The sequence below is a fragment of the Lathyrus oleraceus genome, chromosome 5, assembly GCF_024323335.1.
Source record: "Lathyrus oleraceus cultivar Zhongwan6 chromosome 5, CAAS_Psat_ZW6_1.0, whole genome shotgun sequence".
Lineage (NCBI taxonomy): Eukaryota > Viridiplantae > Streptophyta > Magnoliopsida > Fabales > Fabaceae > Lathyrus > Lathyrus oleraceus.
Window position 1 is genome coordinate 483865430 of NC_066583.1, and position 14770 is coordinate 483880199.

The window sequence follows — 14770 nt, forward strand, 5'->3', positions numbered from 1 at the left end:
CAACATTTGGATGACGATCACACAATTTGCTATCATTAAAAATTAATTCAAGGTAAAGAATTCTCTCACAAACTCCCCCTTTTTGATGATGGCAAATTCTTGGCAAGATGTCTGATACTCCCCCTGAGTTTGTGCATATCTGCATTTTCTCCCCCTTTGTCAACATCAAAAAGAGGAAGAACCAGATCTATCAAGGTAGCATAGTGAAGCAGGACATGGCAAAAATTGGATAACAGGCTATCAATCACAAAGAATGAAGCATCAAGGTAAAGAATCATTCACAAAGAATGACGAATAAAGGCAATAACAATAGAGATAAACAAAAATTGAAAAGCATTTTGAAAGGTACGGACGAGTTTAAGAGTTACATAAGCTAAACCATATATTGTGCAACAAAATAAAACTTGAGCAATATGAAATGAAATGCAGTGAGATGCAAAGATGGTGGGTTAATTTGGATTGTTGCCACCACAGGACTCCTCATCACGTCTGTCAGGATCTCGGTAGCTTGGCGGAGGCGGAGGCGGAGGCATTGTGTCTGGATTTTGGCCCATGAAGGAGTATTGCCTAAATCGGTTCTGAACTTCAATGCTTCTAAAGCTGTCCATAATCCCAGGATTTTCACGGCAGTCATCCATAAAGCCGGACATTTCGTTGTAGAAAACTTGATGCCATTTAACCAAGTCTTGGTGCCAAGCGTGTTGATTCTGATACATCCGTGTGTGCTCATCATGCCAGTCACGATGCTCGTTGTGCCATTCAGATTGTTGAACATGCCAGTACCGTGCTTCTTCATGGCGTTCTTTGTTGACAATTTCCATCTGTTGAAGCATATGAGTGATGTCCGCATTTGGTGTTAAGGCTGAAGTACCACCGGAGAATGGAGGGGCTGTAGGTTCAGGTACATAGTTGGTGGGGGACCACCTTCGTGGCACCCAATCTCCCCAACCAGCATTGGCCTCAGCTTGAGGCACCTCTGTTTCAGGCGCATCCTGCATTTCTTCATCAGGCTGTTCTTCAGCAACATAGATTCGTTCCGAAGGCACGTCAAAGTTGTAGATTCTGGTTTTGGATTTTCTTTCAAAAAAGTAGAAGCATTTGCGGTCTTTGTCCCACCGATATCCCATATGCGATAGAGTGGCAGAGTCAAACTCTTGAGCTGCAGATGGGGATAGGAGAGGAACAATAGGTATTGCAACTTTCCAAAACTTAAGAATTTTCATTATTTGAGAAGCATAACCTAGAGCCACATTCTTGGAGCTGTCTCGCACGAAAAATAGACGTTTTACAAAGTAATTAGCCCAATTTAAGAACACCTTATTTTGCAGAATGTAGAGAAGATGTATGCTGGGCCTGTCCAACCGCGAATGTCCACTGTTTGTTGGACACAGAATATGTGTAATAATCCAGTGAAGTATACGCGGAGTTTGCTTGATCATACCAGACGTGACGTGTTCATCATCACTCAACGGTCTGTCTATCTTTAGGATAGATGGAGTAAAGTCCTTCATGTCAAATTCAGGATCAAAATGAAGGTCATGCAAGGACTTGACAGCCATCGACGGAAGCGGCATTTGAAATACCGTTTCCCAATCAGAGGCTTCACAGGTATATGTTCTTACTCCGATAGAACACCAGAACATATAGCCTCTACCAGTTTGTAAGCCAGCATAAAAGGCCCGGATGAAATCCTCATGATACTCATCTTTTGTAGATAGAAAGGACCCAAGTCTTTGTGCATGTAAGAGTTCAACCACTTCATTTAGGTGTAGGTGAATAGCATCTGTTTTATCAAAGACGTGAGGTTTCATGAATAACCTTGTCTTGAAGGATTCCTCAAATTCAGCAGCAACAGCAGGATGAAGTAGCTCTAAGGCATTTGAAGGAACTTCTGGTGGTTGCTGAGATGTACCGGCTGTTTCCTTTCCCTTTCCTTTTCCTTTGGCTCTGGCTGGAATAGTGCGTGGAGGCATGGTGATGTGAGATTTAGGGTTTTAGAGAGAGAGTGAAGATGAGGAGGATTAGGGTTAGCCACTGGTTTTGGGGTTTTTGAGGGCAGATGATATGCAGTCTTGAGATAGGAAGTGATATGATTGGCTGATGTGTCGATGCATGAGAGACAAAGAAATGCATTTAATTCAGATAGCATCAGTATGTATCGATGCAGATGGTCATGCGTCGATGCAAAATATTCACAATGGGCATGTGTATCGATACATGCGATGGATGCATCGATGCATCCTGAAGTAGGTTTTCAAAAATTTGAATTTTAGAGTGTTTGGATCGATGCATGCTTCGTTGGTGTCGATGCATACTGATGCTGAACTAGCTTTTAATGAATTTTAATGCAGTATGAATATGCATTATGCACTATGTCATGATGATTATGCTCAAGAGAGATTCAGAAGTCAGATTGTTAATGTGCACACAATATGGACAAGGAGTATATGCAATCAAATTTTATATCAACTAGAGTAAGAACATTTGTTCTAACATACACAATCACTTAGCAATAAGAAAATTGTAGAAAGGATTGATATTACCTCTGTTGGAGAACTCTTGTGATGGATAATTGACATCTAAAACAGCTCTTATCAACCATGGTGAGGCATAATATAATTAAGAGGTAACAAGCTTATGACATCAATTGAGAAAGATCTAAGATTCCCAATTCGCGACGAATGTTGAAGAAAGGTTCCGTTGCCAACGGTTTAGTGAAAATATCAGCAAGCTGATTTTTGGAATCAACGTGCTCAAAGACAACGTCTTCTTTTTCAACATGATCACGAAGGAAAGGATGTCTAATCTCTATGTGTTTAGTGCGTGAGTGTAAAACAGGGTTTTTAGTAAGGTTTATGGCACTAGTGTTGTCACATTTGATAGGAATACGTTTGAGTTGAATGTTGAAGTCTTGTAGTTGCTGCTTCAGCCATAAAATCTGAGCGCAACAACTACCGGCTGCTGTAGCGGTGTATTCGTCGCTATATGATCTATCGATTAAATCATAAGCTAAGAGATACATGAAAAATTTCGAGTCGCCACCGCACTTTTATTTATCCAAAGGACTGGCTAAAAAGCGAACAAAAGCCTAAGAAGTTTTACACGTAGAAAACTAATAAAAAGATCAGAGATTCTGGGTAAGGGGTAAATTACGCAATGGGAAGGTGTTAGGCACCCACTACGTCCTAGGTACTCCTAGGGAGCCCTTTTCACACTTGTTATGCAAAATTATTATTTATTATGACAAAATATTGTGCAAACATGATTGGGATGGTGAGAAAAGAATATACAAGTTTTATTATTATTGGGTTCGAACGGATGAACCCGTTGCCTACGTACCTTCCATCAAAGGTAAGGATCAGAACGCCGTAGTTCGGCTAAAAGATTTCCAAAAGTGGGTTAGGTTTAATTTTAAACACAAACCCTAGGTCTTACGTTATCCACGGGAGAAAACTCAACCTTATACAAACAACAACGTCCACCATGTGAGAACAGCTTCAACTTGCCAGGGAGGGGTTAACCCTATAATAGGCAAGGAAGACTTACAATTCAATCACTAAAGACAGAAGGTGAGATTAACATCAACCACTAAGATAAATCAAACCTATAGATCATGTATGAAAAGATTAATGGACAAAGCCAAAACAAGTGAATGAGTGAAGTTACCGATTGTGATTATGAAAATGAAGTCAAAGTATAATTAAGATCAATTCAAATAAGTATTATGAAATGGATTTTGAAAAAAGGTCAAGGACTTGAGTCCAGGTTTTTTTTTAGTTAGAAAAACATGAAGATGTTTGCACAACACTTATGTCAAGTTTGAAAGATAAAGTGTGAAAAGTCTAGGACACAGTGAATGATGAATGGATGAAGGATGGAAAGTAAAACTTCTTAGAAGGTTCACTTCTTGAGATCATATAGCAGATGATTCAAGTGTGTCCTTTGGAATGCAATAGATAATAACAAACAAGCAAAGCAAGCAAAAGCGGATATCGGATGCCAATCACTGGTCTTATACCAATCTCCTAAAACAAAACGGGATGTCAGAAGCCACTCAATGGACTTACACCAATCTCCACAGGCAAAGAAATAAAATCGGATACCGGATACCAATAGATGGATTTACACCAGTCTCCTAAAACAGAACAGGATATCAGATGCCACTCAATGGACTTACACTAATCTCCTCAAAAGAAAACAAGTATGAACTATGGAAGTCAACTGCCAATCTATCTGGACTTAGGTTAACTCCACAAATATGCTCACAAGAAATCCAATGCCACATCACAGGGACTTACAATGGATCCTCACATACAAGAACAAAAGCAACAATATGATCACAGGAATGCAAATGCCAACTTACAGGGACTTATAATTGCAACCTCTCACACAAATAGATGAACAAACTATGATCACAGGAAAGCAGATGCCAACTTACAGGGACTTATAACTGCAACCTCACATACAAATCAAACAGATCAAATTATGATCACAGGATAACAGATGCCAACTTACAGGGACTTATAACTGTATCCTCACATACAAAACCAAACAGAAGATATGAGTGACCAATGAGGTCTTACACTCTATCCTTCCATATCATAGGAGCAAATGCCAAAGCAATGGACTTACAATTGTCCTCAATGGGTAAACAACAATAACAAAAGTCACACAGACAAATGGTATGATCATGCACTAATGGCAATTGATGATGATGATAAATGCATAGCATACAGGCAAACAAGTGCACATGGAGCAATTAATCAATCAATGAATATCAAACAGCACACTCTATAGCCAAACAATGGGGGCTCACACAAGAGGGTTTGACTTTAAAAGTCCACTGTAATGGGTAAAGGTCGCTCTTAACCTGGCCATTGAGGGACTCAGGTGAAGCAGATGAATAGGATATGAGGGGTGTGCCTCATTGCTTCTATCTCAAATCAGAGAGAGCATCAAAGAAAGTGTGGGAGTTCAGAAAGTAGGAACTCTCTCCACATTATTGACTCGATGAGATCTTGGGTATTTATCTCATTGCTTCAACCATGTAATGGGAGCAAAGAGAGGACACACTGAATAGTGGGGGATAGATTGCTTATCCCTACCTTCCACCAATTGCCTTACTTGAAGGACTTTTCCTGCTTAGGACAAATATAAACAAACACAGGCATTGCCTCTTAAGGAGGACTTCAGACAGTTTGCCCGGTCAAATAACAGACCGGGTCTCCAGACTACATGAAGAAGAAGTATTTATACCTCAAAGCAAATGCTAAAAAGCAAAGCAAGCAATCAAGTTCAAAGAACTTAGGCAACTAAAGTACCTGAAAAAGTCAAACTCATTAGTAAACAAGTCAACAGTCAAAATCAAAGGCAAATGGATAAACAAAAGTCAACCACAGAGGGATCAATTGTGCAAGGCACAAAGACTCAAGCATGTGAGTCACCTACAAAACAAATGTTAGCACATGATAAACAAACCAACTTAATCAAAATTGAAAGGTCTTTGGGGCATTGGTGCTCAACCTGAAACAAACAGCTCAATTGTAAGCTTACAAGACCACTAGGACTAGCCTAGGGTCAAAGATGAAAGAAAAAGTCAAGGCAGCAAGAAAAAGTCAACCCAAACCAAGTTTGAACCTTCAAGAAGCATTCTCAATTGGATTCATAACCAAATCATGCATCATGGTCATTTCATATGCAAAAGGATGCAAAGCATGGCAAGAGAAGCATACAAAAGTCAACAGCAAAGACTTCATTCAAAAGTCAACCAAAACATTTTCAAAAATTATGAAATAAATCACACTCAATCCTAACATCTAACATGGTATACATGTAAAATTTCATGGCATTTGGATGAGAGGAAGGCAGTCAAGTAAAATCATGAAGTCAAACCAAATTCAAGTAAGCATGGTGAAAGTCAACAAGCATGGGTCAACTTCAAAAAATCATATCAATTTGAAAACAGAAGAGAAATTAATGAGATTAACACCAATGCAAAGCTTGAGATGTCTAGTTATCACATATGAAATTTCATGACCATACAATAAGATATGAGAATTTCACAAAGGAATTGGCAAGGCATAGCACAAAAAGTCAACAAATGACCACATATGGAAGAAAATTCTCAATCAAATGGAAAACAGCAAGATTAATTCCAAGAAAATTCATACATCAATTAGACATACAAGGGATCATTCATGCAAAATTTGGAGTCATTTGGATGTAGGGAAGTGTGTGAACAAAAAATGTGAAAATGCATGATCATGGTATAGCACCAAATGCAACACACAACTTCAAAAAATCATAACTATCAACCCACAAATGATAAATGCACAAACTTTATATGGAAATGAAGATCAATGTGTCTAGTTTTACCACAAAAAATTTCAAAGGCATTGGATATAACATGAGTATTTCACAATTGAAATGGTAAGAGATATCATTTATGCACACATGTTGGGAAAACAATTATCATTAAAAATCTAGCCAATGGAAAATTAATTAAAATTCATAATAAAATACTAGACATCTTTGTGATCATCATGCAAAAAATTTCATAATTTTTGAGTGAAAATTGAATGAGAAATGAATTGTTTAAGTTGAGTGAATAATTGGAACAAGTATGAACAAGAGCATGGTTAAACAAGGTCAACAATGGCATTTGTAATATTCAACTCACTTAACCAAAACGCACAGCATAAGCAGGACACGGGAAATGTTCCTATTGGCTGTTGCCAATGGAACAGTGAACTTGTCCAATGGAGTTCAAATTCTGCTTGGGAAAAGCCCTAGGGTTTAAGCAGTATGGCCAAGGCAAGCAAACAGCAATTGTTTTCCAAACAACACCAACCATTGTCAACAAATAAACATGGCAAGCACAATTCAAAGGATTTCTGGGCAGTTCAAAAATAGCAAACAGCAGGGCATTCATGTCAACCTCATGCAAGTTCATCAATCATCAAACAAATTTCGAATAACACTCATAACAGCATGTCAACAACTAACATCATGCAACCTTGACCAAGCAACAACATCATGCAACAGCACATAAACAGCATGGCAAGGGCATCATCATCACTAACATTCAATAATCAGTCGATATTTCCATAGTATGGTAACAGCATCCTCATTAACCAATCAACAAAACAATCCAAAACAAATGGAATTTCCTGAACAAAAGTTACAGTTGTAGAATAACAGCAAGCATCAACAACATCAAACAGCATTGGAACAAGCATGCTCATGGGAAAAATCTATGGAGAGTTCTGTTCTATGGTTTAAAAAAAAAAAAAGCATACAACCATCATCATCGTGTAATCCATCAACTGATATTTCAATAGCACAGTAACAGCATGGCAGCACATGTTTATCACAACAGCATACAACAGGGATTGGAGTTCTGGAAAAACATGAGGGTTTATCATAACAGCCTGGTATAGCATCATGTTCATCATATCAAACAGAACCAACAACAGCAACAACACGTTTCAAAATTGCAGCATGGTATAGCACAGTAGGTTCATGCAATTACAACAGACGACAGCAGCAGTATTCATCATTATCATGTTATCCAACAAAACAAACAACAGCCAATGTTCATGCAGCATTTGCAACATAGCAATAACCAATGCATCAAAATTCTGGGCAGTGGCTAGGGTTTAGGAACTCAACAGCATGCATTCAACATCATCAAACAATCATCATTAATCATCATTCAAACATTATGGCAAGTAGCATAGCACTGTTACAGTATGTTCATGCAGCATCTAAACAACAGCCAACAACACAATTCAATATTGCAGCAGGATTATGCAGCAAGGCAACATCAGTGATAGGTTTTTAGAAATGGGGCAATTGCAGCCAACACCAACAAATAGACAGCAAGGCATATTCATGTTCATCATGTAATCATCCAAACAACAGCAATCAAATAGCATGGTGCTCAACATGGTATCATCAACATCAAAACAAAGTGACTTGACCCAACATACAATACATTATTCAGCAACAAATAATCAACCAACAAGTATAATTCCTGGACAGTTTAAGGTTTAAGAACAAACTGCAGCAGGGCACATTCATGTTGTCACCAACATCAAAACAAACATGACTCAACCAAACATACATCAGCATGGGATTTCATCATCAAACAGTATTTCAGCCTTCAGTTTCATCATCATGAAACAAAGTAGAGCAAGCAATCACAACAACAGGGTTTTAGCATGTTCATAAAAACATCATCAATCTACAGCAGGTCGAATTTTCAAAATGCCCTAAATCCAAAATCTAGCATACCAACAGCATCATTAACCATCAAGGAACAATAATATAGCATCACATTTTAAGGAATCACAGCAAGCAAGGTGAATCGAACAGAAATAAGTTTGGACACACAACATGAAATCCAGATTTCTTGGCCATGACATAACCATTTCAAGCAAGCCAACAATCATTTGAATCAGCATCAAACAAACTATCCAAATCACATCATGGCATGGCAAAAGAAGGGGTTCGAAAACTTACTTAGTTTTGAAGCAACTCAAGATACAGTGAGGTATTGATGGTATTGTGTTGAAACAGATGGTCCTTGAACTTTGTAGTGCTGGATAATGATGCTTTTCTAGCTCGAGAATACTTGGAACCCTTCAAATCTCAAGCTGCCATTTCATGTACATGAGGAAAACAGAGTGAGAAGATGGCTGTGATGGTGATGAGTAACGCTTGAATGGGCTTCCCAATACTGTCTAGGTCATGGAACAATGAAGGTTGTTCAGGATTTTTTGGTGGTTTGTGCAGGAATCTCGAAAATGCCAAAATGCAAGAAGGAATGAAGTAAGGAATTTCTGTGTGTAGGCTCTGAAAACTAGGGTTGAAATGTCAGGAAAATGCCCTTATATGTGGCTGTTTAGAGTTGGTTTAAGAGATGCTTAATCCTACTTATGTTAAAACAACCAAATGCACATTTTGCTAATTGTGGAACAAGTGAATGAGGAGGTGTATGAGCTGCTCGATTATGGGCTGGGACAGGCTGTAAATGGCCAGCACAAATGCTGTCTTTGGTCTGCTAAAGGAATGCTGTACTTGCTTTTGCTCTTTTCCAACCAATTGCTAAAATTGCCAAGATTGCATTTTGATTCAAAATGATGATGGAATGATGGTATGGACATGGTTTTGGAATTGGAACAAGTCACAAATAATATATGGAACATTTCCCAATTGACCAAATCAAGAAAAAGTCAAAAACTCAAAAAGTCAAAGTTTGGTCAAACTTTGAATTTAAATGCAAAAGGTCCAAAAATGCCATTTTGAATGGTAAGGTTTTAGGTCATGAAATTTATATTTTTGGAAAGAGGATGAAAAATGTGGTTTGTAGGAAAAAACCCCACCAAATTTGGCCTTATGGTTTGAGAGTTATGGCTTGTTGAAGTTCAAAAATTGGTGGAAATGATTTGATCATATCTTGACAACCACACATGGGATTTTGATGTTCTTGGACTTTTTGAAAATGGGAAGACAAGATCTTCAACTTTCATGTTGGGCAAAAATTCATTTGGAGCTTGTATCATGATGTAAGTTGAGGATCAAGAAATTTCCATTTTTGGCAGTTGAAATTACAGGTCCACTTTCTATTTCTGGAAAAATTTCTGATTGGCTTGATTTTCTTCCATGATGAGGTTGAACATGATAGATGAGGCTTATACAAACATGAATGAACTCCTTCAAATCAATTCCATCCATCAAATCATTGATTAAATCAACTGTTGACCAAGTTTGACTTTTCTAGGGTTTTGGACTGATTGGACTTCTTCTGATGAATTCCAAACCCTAATTTCTTGAGAAATTGACTTCAAATGATGTCTCAAGATGTATGAACTTGTGATTATTGATCATGATGCCCAAATTCTGCAAGAATGGCCATCATCCATTGCTTTGACTGACTGTTGAACATCTTTGACCTAATTTCTGATGGTTGTTTCAACTGCAAGCAACAAGGTTAGACTGACAATATTTTTGTACTTTTTGAATGATAAACATATGAAAGCAAAGATATACAAATGCAAAGTATGCTTGGTGATCAAGAAAACAAACCTACAAGGCAATCTACCCACTAGGAGGGGACAAAGACATGCAATGATCCTTGAGGCCATGATATGAATGATATGGGCCATGAGGGATCTTAGGGCCCAAAATTGGGGTCTTACAGATGCCCCTATTTAAGGTCATTCTAGCCGGAGAAGTGAAGTTTAGAAATCTTCATCTCGACGCGGTAGAATGGACTTAAATAACAGTAATGAGACAAATTTTGGTCCCTAAGAGACCTCATGATGCAAATGTATGCGTGCAAAAGACGCAAATTCTGTGGGGAATATGATTCACACAGAAGAAAAGACGATCTATCGGAGTAGTACACTCACCAGGAACAGAGACTCTAACAAGACTCTATGGGGATAATAAAAGAAAGAGAGATATGTGAACAAGACACGACTCCAAACTGGGGAAAACAAAACTGACACAACGTGAACAAAACACGACTCCGATTAGGAAAAACAGAAAACAGACTAGAGAACTCACTGGGGAGTGAAGGACTCACACTGGGAAAGAATTCCAAAGGAAAGTAAATCCATTGGAAAGACACGAGCTGACTCCTGAGGAGAAGCAAAAGAAAACTTCACTGGGGAAGTAACAAAGCACATGAGATGTTACCAGGCATACGGGTAAAAAACTCAGGAAAATCTGACTCCACAGGGGGACCGAGGTCATAATAGGGAGCAGAAAGGAGGGAACACCAAGGATACCGGTTACTGGGTATATAATAGGTGACCGACCAAAGCGTGAATTGGATTTCACTTCCAAAACACTCATCATCCTGGAGGAGGGCTTGAAAAAGCAAATCTACTTACAGGATGGGCATTCGAATCCACAACGGGAAAACGAATCTTACTCAACTGGGGACACAAACCCCAAGAGTGCATGAGATATAATATCCATTACCGGCAGACCGTGGATAAGATACTCGCATGAGATATATTATCTATTACCGTCAGAACGTAGATAATAAACTCGCATGGTAAGAAACACCAGAGATACCGGTTACTGGGTATATAATAGGTGATCTACCAAAAACGTGAATTGGATTTCACTTCCAAAACACTCATCATCCAAAACGCAAACTGGTTAGAGGATGGATATTCGATTCTACAAAGAATACGAATCTTGCTCAGCTGGGGAAAATCAACAAAGGATTCCAACTAAAGAGCGCATGAGAAATATTATTCATTACCGGCAGACCGTGAATAATACACTCGAAAGGAAAAGACACCAGAGATACCGGTTACTGGGTATATAATAGGTGACTAACCAAAAAGAGAGACAATCGGTACCAAGCATACGGGTAAACGAAAGACAACTCAAAGGATAAATTGCAAGCATCCGGCAATTATCCGACAACAAGAAATATTCGACTCCACAAAGGGAAATAACGAATCTTACTCGACCGGGGAAACACAAAAGGCTTCGACTGAAGAGTGCATGAGATACATTATTCATTACCGGCAGACCGTGAATAATATACTCGCATGGAAGACTATTCATAACCGGTTACTGGGTTAAAAGAGGATAAATCAACCGAGAAGAAAGGCATCGGGATACCAAATTAGGTATATAATGATAACCAATCAAAAAGGAGCCACAGACATTACCAACAGAAAGGTAGATGAAAGGCGATCTGCTGAGGATAAATTGCAAGCATCCGGCAATTATCGACAAAAGAAATAGCTGGGGATGCATTGATAAAGAATCAATGATCCAGGGAACAAATCACTAGCATACGGTGAAAAGACCTACTGGGGATAAAATTGCTATCATACGGCAATTATCCACAAAAGACTTGCTAGGGATATAAGTGCTGATCTGAGCAACTTATACAAGCAAAGGAAAATCATCATCAAATATTGAATGAAGATAACCACAAAATTAGGGTTTACATCTACCGAATACGGGGTAGAAGACCAACAACTCCGCGTGGGGATAGAACAAATCACAAATCCGCACGGGAAACCAAAAATAGGGGTTTATAACAAACCACAAACTGCTGAAGAGCAGGAAAATAGGATTTACGACTACCGGGTATGAGGTAGAAAACCAAAAACTCTGGCTGGAGAATAAAAGGTGTATAACCACAAATTCTACCAAGAAAGCCAGGAAAGATAGGACTTACAACTACCGGTTACTGGGTAGAGGCCCAAAAACATTCCGCTGGGGAACAACCCACTGGGAAGTACAAGATATCTGACAAATAGCCAATTCGGGAATAATCCGAAAAGACAGACTGAATAAAGACACGTCCTAATGAGGATATAACTCAAATAGGAAAATCCATCCCAATATATGTGTCGGGAAGAAACGGAAGAAACAGTCATCCACGAGGATAATCTCAGTGGGGAACTGCAGAAGGAAAGACAAACATTTTCTGCTTATGGGGTTGACTCTATATGGAGAGATTTTAAACACCCGACATCTGCTTGGGGAGATCTATAAAGAGATCTATATCACCATAGCAGGAGACACGACAAACAAAAGATATATGGCAAGAAATGCAACATGAATATCTGAATGTTTTATGAATATGCATGAATATGCGTGATTTATGTTTGATGAATGCTGACAAAACAGACAGTTCTAACACAAACAGGTTTAAGGAACAAAACGTCCGGTATTATACTTCCAGGGGAAAAACCAACTGGAGAGCCAGTCTGCGGAGATCTGCATGCTGTAAAGCAAAGATCTGCAAGTACTGCTAAAAAAGCAGAGGATCAGAAATATCAGGAAACAACCCAATCAGGGTACAGAAAGTCACAACGGGCAAAGCAGCCACCAAGACGAATCTGTAGAGGAACAAGAGAGGTCCCAAAGATATATCTGCAGGGGATCTCAGTGTCAACTGAGAAACAAAGGGTGCGTTGCACGAACTGCTGTAGAAGCAACACCACATAACTCCGCTGGGGAACAACCCACTGAGGGAGAATGATATCATCCAAATAGAATCTAACTGCATAAGCAACTCTACTGGGGAAAACTGTCGGCTACGCTCTTGGGAACAAACCCCTGAGGGAGGACATATCAAACAAGTAGATTCTGCAACGAACCACTCCACTTGGGGAGAATACACCGCAAACTGATCACAACAAGTAGATTCTGCAATATAAGCCACTCTACTGGGGATCACAAACAGTCAGGAAATAGACCCGTTCACTGGAGGCTAGAGCCATCATCCAACCATACTGGGGATTGAAAGAGCAATCAACAGGCAAAACTGCCACAACAAACATTCTGCAGACTAAGCTGAGGAAAAGATGGTTGCAATACTGGGATGTCAAACCAAATCAAAACTGCTCAGGAAAATAAATCCTGCTCTGCCGAAGAGAATAACTCTGATGGAGAGATAGCAAAAATTTCACAGACGACTTCGCCGGGGAAAGGGTAAAGTACCGGGTATCAAACCACTGACTTACCAAGTCTTCAAAAAGAAAACGAACGTGCTGAGGAAACAGACAAATCCTACTGGCACACTGCATAGGGAAAAGAGGTAACAATTCCACTTGCAACACTGGTGGGGATATTAATAACAGCTCTACTCGCGACTCCGAGGGGAGTATCAATCAATCAGTTATACTCATGACTGTGCTGAGGAGACAAATAAAGTCTGGGGAATGCGACCCACTGGAGAAAGTGACGGGGCACTAGGATAACAAACCATCAACCACCGAAACTTCACAAGAAAACACCCATGCTAGGGGAAACTGCTGCTGGAGAGAACGAAGTCTTCAACAACATATACTTGCGACTGTACTGGGGAACAACCCCAACAACAACTCTGTTTGAGGAACAACCTCAACAAAGGTCTGAAGAAAGAAGATACCACCAAACCAGGAATATGAACAAATGTCTTACCTGTTGGGAATCATGCCACCCTTGGGAGAGCACTGAGATATTCTTGAGTATCTTTTCAATCTTGTGAATGTTCACTTTGTCTAAAATGACAATTTTGAAAAATTTGATTTGTTTAAAACAATGACATTTTATCAATTTAAAACATGCAAAACATTTGTTGAATTGAAACAAATAAGAGTGCAAATAATTGGATAAAAAGCTCAAATCGATTTGATGGAATGGTAGTCTGCAAATGGCAAGACTCCATAGATCTGTACAAATTTGAAATCAGTGATATATATTGGAAGAGGGCTACATTGAACATAATGATCCTTTCTCTACCAATTTGAATCTCGATGTATCCGAAGCTTCAGTTGACGACGAATCGAGAATCTTCTGACGAAATGACGACTGATGAACCAGAAGGTCTTGTCAGGATGCAGTTACTTGCCAAATCCCTAATTTTTGCCTAGATTGCCCCAGGGTGAGGTACTCAATCTAGCGGGATGCAAATGTATCTTTTTTTCAAGTCTCTAATTTTTGCCTGGATTACCCTTGCGGGTTCTCCACCGAGACGTTCATTTTTGCCTAAGCCGCCCTTTCGGGTTTTCAACTTAGCGAGCTATTCTGTTTTTTCATTCTTTTTTTTTTCATTTGCATATACTTTTTTTTTTAGGCAAAGTATCTCTTAACTGCATCTGAATTCACAGGACGAGTGAAATCCTCCCCATCCATTGTTGTAAGCATCAAAGCACCGCCTGAAAAGGCTCTCTTAACAACATATGGACCCTCGTAGTTTGGAGTCCACTTGCCCCTGGAATCGGGCGCGAAAGACAAAACT